At 35.4% G+C, this 15,557-nt stretch overlaps 2 protein-coding genes across 7 annotated transcripts in view; both read right to left on the bottom strand.

Annotated features, from left to right (window-relative positions):
• The window catches only part of LOC138698490 (uncharacterized), a 713,766-nt gene that overhangs the window by 450,263 nt on the left and 247,946 nt on the right, over nucleotides 1-15,557 (bottom strand). The window lies entirely within an intron of this gene.
• LOC138698488 (serine-rich adhesin for platelets) overlaps nucleotides 1-15,557 on the bottom strand; it is a 107,677-nt gene that overhangs the window by 26,600 nt on the left and 65,520 nt on the right. Inside the window, exon 1 of one of the 6 annotated variants that reach the window (XM_069824451.1) lies at nucleotides 14,385-14,621. The exons of 4 other annotated variants lie outside the window; for them this stretch is intronic. The gene's annotated coding sequence lies outside the window, so the exon portion shown is untranslated. Of the gene's footprint in view, nucleotides 1-3,295; nucleotides 3,401-14,384; nucleotides 14,622-15,557 lie in introns of those variants that run through there. One more of the 6 variants, XM_069824455.1, reaches the window with a different exon arrangement.

Raw genomic sequence — 15,557 nt, forward strand, 5'->3', positions numbered from 1 at the left:
ACATACTTACTTACAAATGGCTTTTAAGGAACCCGAAGGTTCATTGCCGCCCTCACATAAGCCCGCCAGCGGTCCCTATCCTGTGCAAGATTAATCCAGTCTCTATCATCATACCCCACCTCCCTCAAATCCATTTTAATATTATCCTCCCATCTACGTCTCGGCCTCCCTAAAGGTCTTTTTCCCTCCGGTCTCCCAACTAACACTCTATATGCATTTCTGGATTCGCCCATACGTGCTACATGCCCTGCCCATCTCAAACGTCTGGATTTAATGTTCCTAATTATGTCAGATGAAGAATACAATGCGTGCAGTTCTGTGTTGTGTAACTTTCTCCATTCTCCTGTAACTTCATCCCGCTTAGCCCCAAATATTTTCCTTAGCACCTTATTCTCAAACACCCTGAACCTATGTTCCTCTCTCAGAGTGAGAGTCCAAGTTTCACAACCATACAGAACAACCGGTAATATAACTGTTTTATAAATTCTAACTTTCAGATTTTTGGACAGCAGACTGGATGATAAGAGCTTCTCAACCGAATAATAACACGCATTTCCCATATTTATTCTGCGTTTAATTTCCTCCCGAGTGTCATTTATATTTGTTACTGTTGCTCCAAGATATTTGAATTTTTCCACCTCTTCGAAGGATAAATCTCCAATTTTTATATTTCCATTTCGTACAATATTCTGGTCACGAGACATAATCATATACTTTGTCTTTTCGGGATTTACTTCCAAACCGATCGCTTTACTTGCTTCAAGTAAAATTTCCGTGTTTTCCCTAATCGTTTGTGTATTTTCTCCTAACATATTCACGTCATCCGCATAGACAAGAAGCTGATGTAACCCGTTCAATTCCAAACCCTGCCTGTTATCCTGAACTTTCCTAATGGCATATTATAGAGCAAAGTTAAAAAGTAAAGGTGATAGTGCATCTCCCTGCTTTAGCCCGCAGTGAATTGGAAAAGCATCAGATAGAAACTGACCTATACGGACTCTGCTGTATGTTTCACTGAGACACATTTTAATTAATCGAACTAGTTTCTTGGGAATACCAAATTCAATAAGAATATCATATAATACTTCCCTCTTAACCGAGTCATAAGCCTTTTTGAAATCTATGAATAACTGATGTACTGTACCCTTATACTCCCATTTTTTCTCCATTATCTGTCGAATACAAAAAATCTGATCAATAGTCGATCTATTACGCCGAAAACCGCACTGATGATCCCCAATAATTTCATCTACGTACGGAGTTAATCTTCTCAAAAGAATATTGGACAAAATTTTGTACGACGTCAACAAAAGTGATATTCCTCGAAAGTTACCACAGTTGGTTTTGTCCCCCTTTTTAAAAATAGGTACAATTATGGACTCCTTCCATTGTTCTGGTACAATTTCCTTTTCCCAAATAGCAAGTACAAGTTTACAAATTTCGCTATATAATGCACTCCCACCCTCTTGTATTAATTCTGCTGGAATTTGATCGATACCTGGAGACTTGTACTTTTTCAGATTTTCTATCGCAATTTCGACTTCTGAAAGCATGGGTTCGGGTATAAATGGCTCAGCAGTTTGTATTTCAATTTCGTCCCGATCATTTCTATTTGGCCTATGTACATTTAGTAGTTGCGCAAAATAGTTTTTCCATCTGTTTAGGATTGATGGAGAGTCTGCAAGCAAGTCACCATTCTCATCCTTGATCACGTTTACCCTTGGCTGATATCCGTTCTTAAGTTCCTTTATACCCTTATATAAATCTCGAATGTTTTTATTCTTACTATTTGTTTCTACCTCATTCAGTTTTTCCTTCAAGTAACCTCTCTTTTTATTCCTAAGTGTACGACTTGCTTCTCGTCTTTCATTGAAATAATTATCTCTCTTCTCCACAACTGGATCCTGTAAGAATTTCAATTTTGCCTGTTTCCTTCTTTCTACTACCATGCAACAATCTTCATCAAACCACGGTTTCTTTTTCTTAGTTTCATAATAACCTATGCTCTGCTCAGCTGCAATTTTGATACTATCTCTGATATTTTCCCACACGCTATTAACATCTAATTCTTTCTCAACTTCGTCGGAACTTTCTAAAGTGGCAAACCTATTCGAAATTTCGACATAATAATAATAATAATAATAATAATAATAATAATAATAATAATAATAATAAGGTTACTTGATCCTGGAGCTCTGGAATTAACAGTGCAGGTTCTCAAAATATTTATTCAACAATAACTCCTTGAAAAACATTCATTAACAGTTGCTCTATGAGTAAGTGTTGCAAACTTTGGGGAAACGAAAAGTACCTATTACCTAGTCAAGACCACTTAGATTGAATGTCCATAAAACTTGTAAAATATATTTCTTTCAAAAATAAAGCATTAGGATATTTAAATTTAGAGACTTATCTGTGTCTTACTTACTTACGGCTTTTAAGGTATCCGGAGGTTCATTGCCGCCCTCACATAAGCCCGCCATTGGTCCCTATCCTGAGCAAGATTAATCCAGTCTCTATCATCATATCCGACCTTCCTCAAATCCATTTTAATATTATCCTCCCATCTACGTCTCGGCCTCCCCAAAGGTCTTTTTCCCTCCAGCCACCCAACTAACATTCTATATGCATTTCTGGATTCGCCCATGCGTGCTACATGCCCTGCCCATCACAAACGTCTGGATTTAATGTTCCTCATTATGTCAGGTGAAGAATACAATGCGTGCAGTTCTGTGTTGTGTAACTTTCTCCATTCTCCTGTAACTTCATCCCCCTTAGCCTCAAATATTTTCCTAAGAACTTTATTCTCAAATACCTTTAACCTCTGTTCCTCGCTCAAAGTGAGAGTCCAAGTTTCACAACCATAAAGAACATCCGGTAATATAACTGTTTTATAAATTCCAACTTTCAGATTTTTTGACAGCAGACTGGATGACAAAGCTTCTCAACCGAATAATAACAGGCATTTCCCATATTTATTCTGTGTTTAATTTCATCCCGAGTATCATTTATATTTGTTACAGTTGCTCCCAGGTATTTGAATTTTTCCACCTCTTCAAAGGATAAATTTCCAATTTTTATATTTTCATTTCGTACAATATTACACTAATAATAAACACATATTTGTGAAAAATACTTTTTCATTGGAATTTCAAGTTTGTCTAGAATGGCTGAATCAATAATCTATAATGCAAAGACGGCAATCTGAGAATTATGGCAATGTGAAATCTGCTAATAAAAATAAGAAAAATGTAAAAATAGTGTACTGTCTGAATTGTTCAGAGATTTACTTTACCCAATGTCGACAAATAAACCGAGAGTAGCTGTAGCGCCAGCACGAATAACTGCAGAGACGCCGTCGTGTAAATGGAACACATGAGCCATGCTAATGGCGCTCAAGTATCACGAACATCGTGCCACACACGCTGCTGCCAACCTTGGGAAACCTCACGCCTACGACTCTGGACTTTGGTTACAAAACCAGGACCGCTAGCCGGTAGGAGGACTGCCCGAAGCTACTAAATTCGTTAAGGTCGAGAGTTGTACTGTGCCGAGGCCTTTCATCGCAATACCGCGCTCATAGCAAGACGGACTATCGCTACTTTCCCTCATCATCTCACTAAGAGTTAGAGTTGTTATTTGTGGACAGGGACAAATCAAGAATGGTATGGGCCCCTGGCGAAAGTAATAATTGGGCCCCTTAAGTAAAACATTAATAATATCGAAATAATGAAAACAATGATAATAATAATAATAATAATAATAATAATAATAATAATAATAATAATAATAACTAGAGACAGGAAGTTCATGCCCTTAAAACTTGCTAAATATGCATGTAAGTATGTCTTTGAAACCATTGATTGCCATTAAGAACAACTCGGCATACATTCTCGATCCCACCATCAGATTTGAGGCACATGCAGATCAACCGCATGAGGTGGACAGTGAAAAGAAACGGATCTATGAACCAACAATCCCGTTCTACAGAGTGATTTATATAGAACTGACACATTTCTTTCTTTAATTATTCCGTTGGAAATTCATTCAATGACCCAATTTTAGCACCAAATTAAGCAGAATGTTCTGGAATTTCGATTCCTTGTCACTAGATGCGCAGATGTTCATGTTTTATTCCTATTGTTGGCAGCACTAGATGCGCAGAAGTTTATGTTTTATTCCTATTGTTGGCAGCTGTTTTCGACATTTTGTGTCAACGTGAAAATGCAGTACACATTAAATCAACGACTCTTCCTTGTGAAGCAATACTGGATTACGAATTCAATTACAGCTACTCAAAGGGCATACCAGAGAGAATTTGGTGTTCGCAATACTCCCAAAAGAAACACAATACTGGGACTGGTAAACAAATTGGAAACAACTGGATCTCTGGTGAGTGAAAAGGGCAAGCATCGTTCATCTAGGCTTCCCACGGTTGTTGTTGATGTAAGAGCACGACTGGAGCAGTCACCCAAAAAATCATTAAGACGTTTGTCGCAGGAGACAGGGTACACCTACTCAATGTGTCAGAGAGCTGCGAAAAGTGCAGACCTAAAACCAAGTTTCTTTGACGACCGAATAATTTCCAGGAACCTGTGGCCACCGAGATCTCCGGATTTGACAACGCCGGATTTCTTTCTATGGGGTTACTTAAAAGACAGGGTTTACGCCACACGTCCTCAGACATTGGACGATCTGAAGCACAACATCGCACAGGAGATTCAAGCTATTGACAACAGAGTCCTCCAACGAGTGGCCAGTAACATGGAACGAAGTGTTGAGTTGTGCCTTATGCAGGATGGAGGAAATTTTCAACATTTGCTATAGAGGTAAATAATCTCCCAAAATTCCTCTACATTTTAGGTATTATAAGTTGTCGCTAGCACAATTCGTTTTGAAACAATTAATGAAAGAAATGTGTCGGTTCTATATAAATCACTCTGTATAAAGATAAATATAGCCTGTCCCACATTTATTTATTTATTTATTTATTTATTTATTTATTTATTTATTTATTTATTATTTTGCTAATAATTTTACTGGTATAGAAAAAACTTTAGCTCGCCCCTGAAAGAGGAGAACTCGCGCTCAGGGGCAGATTCCTGAATTGAAATTAATAAGTATACAATACAATGTGATAGGTCTGATGGTTGGAGCACGAGGTACCATACCCTCCTTCTTTGCCAACAAATATAAAAACCTGGGCCTAACACACAGCATTGTGAAGGAAATAGCCATTAGTGCCCTCAAAGGATCGGTTCAGATATTGAGAAATCATTTGTATGGGAGTGATAATGGAAATTTCAAGTTATCTTAACCGATGGCTGTTGATTGGTTTAGATATCAATGCCAATCAATCCGTACTATTATTTTTCTCGCGGTACATGGCATTCAAATCATTCTAACCTATCTGATGATGTTTCCTCCCCCCCCCCCTTTCTTAACTGTAAATGAGCACAAACGCTACTCAGGTGTAAATTTCTCTGACATTTTATATATTCAATTCCCTAACCGTTTCAAATGTATATCATTTTACCTTTTAGGTGTGTTTCCAAATTATATGTAATACGCTTTGTCAAATCTGGCAACCTTTTCATATGGGGAGCTAAATGTACTATTATTATATGCCAGTAAATATGGACTAATAAAATTTTATATTTTTTATATATCACTAATAAATAAGTAATAAATAATAATAAAAATTAAAAATGCACCGTAATAATATAGGTGAAACTAGATCAGATTAAACTTACATTTATTGTTGAAAGCGGTACACTATTGTGGCATGAAATTCGTTACGTGTGCCGCAAAACTTTCAATATTTTTCTGGTAAAAATAATACTCATAATAATAACACTCAATACCAGTTTTCAAAAATAGAATATTGTGCTTTTATTTTTAAAATCCAAACTATGCATTTTATGCGACATAAAATCAGCTTTAATGAGTTTAAACGCGAAAATATGCCACAATAATATAAATATCATGAAATATTATGCATTTATATAAAAAGGTCAAAATATGCAAAAATATACAATATAAAATTTGATTTGATAAGCTTAAATGTTGATGATTCGTGAAGATAATTAATCAGCAATTAATAATTACATCCGATGAAAAAATATATGCAAATGCATGAACTTCCTAGCCCTAATAATAACAGAAATTCAGTTACCAATCCCAGAATTCATGGTATATATAGAGGCACTTGAGCTGAGATGCTAGTACAGTATTATCGAAGGAAGGAGAACAGAGTCAAGAGCAAACAATACTTACTTACTTACTTACTGGCTTTTAAGGAACCCGGAGGTTCATTGCCGCCATCACATAAGCCCGCCATTGGTCCCTATCCTGAGCAAGATTAATCCAGTCTCTATCATCATATCCCACCTCACTCAAATCCATTTTAATATTACCTTCCTATCTACGTCTCGGCCTCCCCAAAGGTCTTTTTCCCTCTGGCCTCCTAACTAACACTCTGTGCATTTCTGGATTCGCCCATACGTGCTATATGCCCTGCCCATCTCAAACGTCTGGATTTAATGTTCCTAATCATGTCAGGTGAAGAATACAATGCGTGCAGTTCTGCGTTGTGTAACTTTCTCCATTCTCCTGTAACTTCATCCCTCTTAGCCCCAAATATTTTCCTAAGCACGTTATTCACAAACACCCTTAACCTATGTTCCTCTCTCAAAGTGAGAGTCCAAGTTTCACAACCATAAAGAACAACCGGTAATATAACTCTTTTATAAATTCTAACTTTCAGATTTTTTGACAGCAGACTGGATGATAAAAGTTTCTCAACCGAATAATAACAGGCATTTCCCATATTTATTCTGTGTTTAATTTCTTCCCGAGTATCATTTATATTTGTTACTGTTGCTCCCATATATTTGAATTTCTCCACTTCTTCAAAAGATAAATTTCCAATTTTTATATTTCCATTTCGTACAATATTCTCGTCACGAGACATAATCATATACTTTGTCTTTTCGGGATTTACTTCCAAACCTATCGCTTTACTTGCTTCAAGTAAAATTTCCGTGTTTTCCCTAATCGTTTGTGGATTTTCTCCTAACATATTCACGTCATCCGCATAGACAAGCAGCTGATGTAACCCGTTCAATTCCAAACCCTCTCTGTTATCTTGGACCTTCCTAATGGCATACTCTAGAGCAAAGTTAAAAAGTAAAGGAGATAGTGCATCTCCTTGCTTCAGCCCACAGTGAATTGCAAACGCATCTGACAGAAACTGACCTATACGAACTCTGCTGTACGTTTCACTGAGACACATTTTAATTAATCGAACTAGTTTCTTGGGAATACCAAATTCCATAAGAATATCATATAAAACTTCTCTCTTAACAGAGTCATATGCCTTTTTTAAATCTATGAATAACTGATGCACTGTACCCTTATACTCCCATTTTTTCTCCATTATCTGTCGAATACAAAATATCTGGTCAATAGTTGATCTGTTACGCCTAAAACCCACTGATGATCCCCGATAATTTCATCTACATATGGAGTTAACCTTCTCAAAAGAATATTGGACAAAATTTTGTACGACGTCAACAAAAGTGATATTCCTCCAAAGTTACTACAGTTAGTCTTGTCCCTCTTCTTAAAGATAGGTACGATTATGGACTCCTTTCATTGATATGGTACAATTTCCTTTTCCCAAATAGCAAGTACAAGCTTATAAATTTCGTTAGATAATGCGCTTCCACCCTCTTGTATTAATTCTGCTGGAATTTGATCGATACCTGGAGACTTATAATTTTTCAGATTTTCTATCGCAATTTCGACTTCAGAAAGTGTGGGTTCGGGTATATATGGCTCAGCAGTTTGTATTTCAATTTTGTCCCGATCATTCCTATTTGGCCTATGTATATTTAGTAGTTGTCCAAAATAGTCCCATTCCGAGGCTTATTTGAAGGATTCGTACAAGCTGTTTTTTACGGTGATGGGTTGTTAGCCCTTCGCCCAACCCCCAAGCTGGAGGACCACCCCTGATCGGCTGTCCGCGACTGCTTATTCAATATATTCGCAGCCGTCTCCTCGATCCGCAACCTGAGGACGCGCCATGCCGTGGGTAAATAAAGTTTTAGTAAAAAAAAATTAATACTTGATTCGACTCTATATTTATTCTTACTGTTATTGTTATTCTCACAGGCCCCCTCATAACCCGAAGCCCCCTGCGGCCGCTGGGTTCGCCCATTCGTTAAAACGGATACTCCTAAATGCTATTCGTTACGATAATTTTACCTCAGTATTACATTCGATGGCAGATTCTATGAGAGCTGCTGTCACCCTCGGTAGTATAGATTTTTCTCATACTGATGGATTTCAAACCTGACGAGACGATGGAGTTTAAAAAGGAATAGAGTTCTTTACATGGTTTTCCTAGATGGAAGAAGCAGAGCTTGGAGTCTTTTATCATAGATTTAAGGCACGAAAAAGAACCCAGTCCCTGAAAATCGAGGAAAAACTTATGGACAATTTCTCGTTCATGTTGAGTTTGGAATAAAGTGTGAAGCTGAAGGCGTCGTTAAACAATTACCACCATAAATATCTAATTCTCATTAATACCTGGAATATATTTCAGAACTGTAAAAGAAAGAAATGACGGACTACCAAATCTCTTGCATTGCATGAAATGTCTTTATTCTTGGTATGTACACAGACAGAGGGTACGCCAAACCACTTTCCTTCTGATCAATGAAAGTCACGTGTACTGCCAAGAACATAAATGAATGAATTATACTCATCCACAATACAATATGTCCTATTTGTATTTCACACAGCGATGAAGTAGGCTAATAGAAATAACAATCACGCAATTATAAAAAAATCCCGTTTCGTGGAGTTACTGCAACGTCTGAAGATAATCCACGCTTCTCCCACCCATATTATTCCACTAGCCGTACCCGTGCGCTCCGCTGCACCCGTTAGAAATAAATATAAAGTAATTACATAATTAAAATAGGACATTTGATCCAAGGAACATTCGTGTTTGATACAAGGATAAATCGTTTAATATGTTACTTAGTTTAAATTGCATCCAAATAATTAAAATGCGATCATTTTTGTCCAGAGACACTCATTTGGTGCAATGACAATTCCTTTAACATGTTTCTTAATTTTTATTACATGCAACCATAGTTTAATGAAGATTGACATCATTTAGATTTAATGTGTATATTTTATTTTACTTGTTATAGGTTTCCAATGAATTATGGTAGTAACTTAATTTTAACCCTTGTTTTCTACGTATTCAGTAAATGGCGCTTGGCCCACTATGGTTCTGAACCCTTCAAATAACTTAAATTATATTATATAATATTACATATTATATTATATTATATCAGAAGTTACTGTAATAACATTATAACATTATGTCCATCTAGAGAAACTACACTTTCCAATGGTGAAATAATAATTAATTATACAAATCGGTTAATTTAGCTTCCGATATTACTTCATACAAACACAGAAACATTCTCTGTAGGCTATATCTCATAGCTTTCGATTGTTGCTGTCAAAGGCCCCTTATAGATGAAGTCATTTGTTTTTTAATTCATTACACGGCCTTCGATGGCAGTTATTTTAATTTTAAAACTCATTTATCTCATTAAATATCAGTCCTATCAAACTTTTTCAAGGACTAAAACTTATCGCAAATTATTTTTAAAGAAACTTTTGTTATGTAACATTTTTCACAAAAATCAATAATAAGCGAGATATTTCGATTTATTTAATTCAGGCCCTCTTATAACCCCCCTTTTAAATAATGTATTTTGAATGCCATATAGCCTAAAATCTAAGTTACAACGAACTTAATTTATATTCCAATTTTCATCGAAATCCGTTCAGCCATTATCGCGTGAAAAGGTAACAAACATCCAGACAGACAGACAGACAGACATACAAACAAAAATTAAAAAAAAGCGATTTTCGGTTTCAGAGTGGTTAATTATATATGTTAGGGCCAATTATTTTTGGAAAATCGAAAATTACCAGAAAAATTTCGGCTACAGATTTATTATTAGTATAGATAAGACTGTGTTATGAAATGAAAAAATAAATTTCAAAAATGATAATCAATACCTAGAGCCTGTTTCGAGTAATCGCTATTGCTGTTTCTTTTCTCAAACATCCTTATAGGCTACTATTTACTTAGTGAAACATTCATACTTCGTTCATAAAACTGTACGCAGAAAAGCTGCACGCTAAACGACCCTTTCGATGCAAAAAAAAAAAAAAAAAAAAAAAAAAAAAAAAAAAAAAAAAAAAAAAAAAAAAACTGAGTTTATGTGACCATAATGGAATAGTTATTTATAACCTAACCTTACTATCCCTTTACATTTGACACAATGTAAAAGTGGACTTACTTACGTACTTACAAGTGGCTTTTAAGGAACCCGGGGGTTTATTGCCGTCCTCATATAAGCCCGCCATTGGTCCTTATCCTGAGCAAAATTAATTCGTCCCTACCATTATATCCCACCTCCCTCAAATACATCTGAACATTATCCTCCCATCTACGTCTCGGCTTTCCCAAAGGTCTTTTTCTCTTATGCCTTTCTGAATTCACCCATACGTGCTACATCTCCTGCCCATTTCAAACGTCTGAATTTAATGTTCCTAATTATGTTAGGTGAAGAATACAATACGTGCAGTTCTGCGTTGTATAACTTTCGCCATTCTCCTGTAACTTCACCCTTCTTAGCCCCAAATATTTTCCTAAGCATCTTACTCTCGAACACCCTTAACCTCTGTTCCTCTCTCAAAGCGAGAGTCCAAGTTTCACAACCATACAGAATAACTTGTAGGCCTAATATAACTATCTGATAACTTCTTAACTTTCAGTTTGTTTTTAAAGCAGACTAGATGACGAAAGTTTCTCAACCGAATAACAGCAGGCATTTCCCATATTTATTCTGCGTTTAATTTTGTCTCGAGTGTCATTTATATTTGTTACCATTGCTCCTTTAAATTTTCCGGCCGTTTCAAAGCATAAATTTCCAATTTTTATATTGCCATTTCGTAGATTTACTATGTACCGGTCACGAGATATAATCATATACTTTGTTTTTTTTCGGGATTTACTTCCAAACCTAATGCCATTACTTCAAGTAAAATAAAAGTATACCAAAAAATAAAAGTGAAAAAATCTGTCAATTACTGAAAATTCCAAATCGATGGTGTTATTTTGTACATATTAACACTTCCATGCTACCTTCACTACCATTGTTTAATTTAATACTTTATTATGAAGTGATGGAAAAAAATAAATTTAGTTGTCAAATAGCTAAAAACGATTTACAGTAGCTAATCATCTTTGTTATTTCATACGTCCTTACGTTATTTACTTAGCAAAGCGATCATATTTTGTTCATATTATTCTCTGGTAAACTGACTTGTACATAACATAAGTGAAGGAAATTCTTGGAATGGTTTGGAAGAAATCCCTATAGGCTAGATAGAGAAAGGACGTCAAACCACCTTATTCGTTTGCTTGATAAAAAAAATTGGCTTTCTGTTAACATAATGGAACAGTTACTTGTAATATAACCTTACTATCTGTTCATATTTTACACAGTAGAAAGTAAACTAAATAAAATTAATTATTGTTTCAATTATAAAGGATTCTAATCCCTTCGGGCTAATTTGAACATCTAGATACCTCCACCTTTACTGAAGCGGTGAAAGAAAAGAAATGTAATAGTAACATAGCTGAAGACGATTTATAGTCGTTACTGTCCTTTCAAACATTCTTGAGTTATTTACTGTTAGTGAAATAATCATACTTCGTTCACAGAATTTTCTGATAAACTGACGCGTAGATAATGAATGTGACCTAATTCCTTAGAAACGCTTGGAAGTAACTATAGTACACACAGAAATAACACGCCTAACTACCTTACTGGCTGGACAGATACGAAAACGTCGTTTTCTGTGAACGTAATGGAATAATTCATTATAACAGAACCTTACTATGTGTTTACATTTCACACAGTGAAAAATTAGACTAACAAATTAATATTTTTGCGTCAATTATGAAGAATCTCAACTGTGGGGCTATTATGTGCCCTGTGACAACTCTACGCTTCCTTCACTGTCATTATTTAATGTAAGACTGTTTTATGGAGCGCTGAGAGGGCAATACATTTCATCAGCAAACAGCTAAAAATGATTTATAGAAAAATTGCTGCTGTTTAGTCTTTAAAATATTGTGATCTTATTTTCTTATTCATAGATTTCTCTGATTGACTCGCAGATAATTAATGTCCTTTAAATTCTTGAAATAATTTCAAAGAAGATGGGCCTAATTTATATAGAGAAATGCACCAAAACGTCCTTGTTGGTATGATAGATGCAAAAAAGTGTACATCTATGAACATAATGGAATAATGTTTTACAATATAATTAAAATATGTCTTCATAAACCTATTGATTCTCCATCTCAAAATTTGTTTCTAGACTTTAATGTACTTAACGTAAGACAAATTTATTATATTGTATTAATAAAATTCATACATAAAATCGAAATAATTTTGAGTTGTATTCTCATAGTTATGAAACAAAAGGTATGAATTCTTTAAGATTGTTTGAACCAAAATACAACACTATTACAGTATTTAATCATAGTAATAATTTAGGCCCAAGAATATATAACAAATGTATATTTAAGTATCCTAATCTTGTCAATTCTAATAGTTCTAGTATTAAATTTAAAAAGTTATGTATGGATTTTATAAAAATTGAAAAATTGTAAATTTAAATTTATATACTATAATTGCACAGTAGACATAAGACAAATTGTATTGTATAATTATTAATTTCAATTCAGGAATCCGCCCCTGAGCAGGAATTCTACTCTTTCAGTGGCGAGCTAAAGTTTTTCTGTATGTATTATATTTTATGTTACAATTATTAGCAAAATAATAAATAAATAAAATAAAACTTAGTCAGTATTGTTTATATTTTAAATACTTAGAAAGAAGACAGAAAAAAACTTATGTTATTAACAATTCTCATCTTGTGGAGCCAACGATACGTCCTGAACAAATTCAGGTTCATTTAACTTTCACTATTTAACACTGTCTTATGAAATGACGAAAGAAATAGCTTTTTCAATGGCGTAATTTAGGACATTACCTGTAACACTAACCAAATTATAATGGCAAATCGTCAAGTGTCGCTCCTGGAGTCATAACAAACGTTCCTATGCTCCAATACCAATAACTGCTTTATTTAGACGCGGTCAATGAAAAAAACAGTTACAATTTTAAATTATTTAATGGAGTGTTCCAAAAAATATACAGAAAACAACTATATGGTAAAGGTTGGTAATACTGTGATACGAGGTATATTGTAATAGTTCTTTTTGAGAATTTATTACAATTTTACTGAGCGAGAGAAGGACTGGTTTTGCGCAGCAACTTGTCCACGAACATTCCCTTAATACGTTGACGCAAAAAATCGATCTTCCTCTCGCTCAGTAAAATACAGTCGCGAAGCTCAATACGTAGTAAATATGCAAACATTAGATAGTTGCTCACCACTAGGATCGCTAATATCGCCTTATTACAGGCAATGCAAAATAGTACTGGCACAGTCTGTTGTTTCTAGCACCCTCAAAACTCAAGCTTCGTGACTGTATATAGTAGACTGTGGTAAAATTGTAATAAATTCTGAAAAAGAAGTATCACAATATTACTCATATCACGATAATACCAACCTTTAGCCGACATATATTTATGTTTTATGATAATTTATATTTTTATTTCAAACTTTAAGTACCAACCAGTAGTGGTTCACGTACCATAGGTTGAGAACTGCTGTAAGAACTGAAGATTTAGAAGAATCATCGCTCTTATTTCTTTCAAATATCTCAAAGTTATTTCGTTTCAGTAAAACGATAAAGTTACGCATGAATTCTCTTATAAACCGACTCGTAGATAATCAATGCAACCCAAATTTTTGGATTAGATAGAAAGAAGTTTCTATACGCAGAGAAATGGGATGTCGAACCAGCTTATCGGCTTAATGGATGCAAAAAAATACGTCATTTATATTTCACATAATAAGAAAGTAGACCAATAAAATAATGTTTGAACAAATTATCGAGAATCTTCACATTGCGAGGTTAATGCACCCCCTGAACACATCCATGCTTGTCTCACGCCCACCTGACAGCAACTCTCTTGACGTTACCCCATGAAGAGCCATCGCGTTAAAAGGCTACGACTGACAATCGATCCACTGGACTCGTATGCCATAAGTCTACTAACGTTAATGGACAGAATTTTACTACGTGGCTAGAGAACGGAAGAAAAATAAAGCTCTGAAAACTGTTTCAACAAAACAAATCTCACCTTGCGTCGGGTGTCGCATCCTCGTGATGTCCGTATCTGCACACTGAGCAATCAAATCGAACTGTCACATTCTTTCGGAATAGGCAATTAAAGCAGCGAAGAGTGCTGTGGGTTGCTTCGCCTAGCAGGCAGGGAACGTGGCTTACGACTGAGCATGTCGGCCGGCCGAACGGCCGGTCAGTCAACCAATGCTTGCCACTTGCACTTACGCGCGGCCGGGCCGGCGGAGGAGAACCTGCACAACAGGTTCCTCCTCACCCACAGGAAGCTGTCATTGACGCGATCCCTCCCAAAACTTCGCATTTCTTGCAGCGATTGAAGGTAATAGCTATACTGTTTTCGCTGTAAGAAAAATCCTAATGTAAACATAAGCACGTTGCTGTCATACCCGTGACTGGCTCCCAGTCGAAACACTCACATGACGCTGGAAAATATAGTTCGTATTTGGAAACCACAATCTTGTATTATTTGAAAATAAAAAATTGAATTCTAGTTGTTAAATATGACGAAACTCATATGTAAAACGCTATGTAAAAGAAAAGCTACTTTTATATTTTGTTACGTATAGACTTCGTGGAATTGCCACGAGAATCGCAAGGTTTACTATGCACGCGGTATAGACTGTATGAGAAGGGGACGTGCAATGGATGGAGTATGCCTCTGATGTAAACACTGAGCAGTATACTGCGGTTACAATAAAACCTGTATCCTGCATTCAAGAAATATAATGAATGATCTTGAAGTAGGAAATGTCTAAACATGTAAATACACAATTATTTCATAGGGAGATATATTAACTCTTAAAATTTAATATAATATACTCACATCATCCTTGAATATGTGCATTGCAGTGAAGAGTTACGTACATTTTGAGCGACTGCAAAGTAATCTCCTCCGATGGTCACTAAACAGTTTTTATACTGGGAAATGTACGTTCAACATCACACGATGTAATACGTGCATATTTGAAGAACGGAAAGTCACTACTTTTTAGTACACCAACTTCAGACGTCTTGTCGTGACCTGATAGCACATCATTTATAATACGAAGTTGTGAATAGGAGAATGTTTAGCAATAATGTTTCCCAACTTACATTTCACTTTTTCTGAAATTAGTGAATTGTTATTTTGGATAACGGTTTGTGATACGTTATACACTATATTAAGGGCTTC

The sequence above is a fragment of the Periplaneta americana genome, chromosome 4 (genome assembly GCF_040183065.1).
Source record: "Periplaneta americana isolate PAMFEO1 chromosome 4, P.americana_PAMFEO1_priV1, whole genome shotgun sequence".
NCBI classification, from domain to species: Eukaryota; Metazoa; Arthropoda; class Insecta; order Blattodea; family Blattidae; genus Periplaneta; species Periplaneta americana.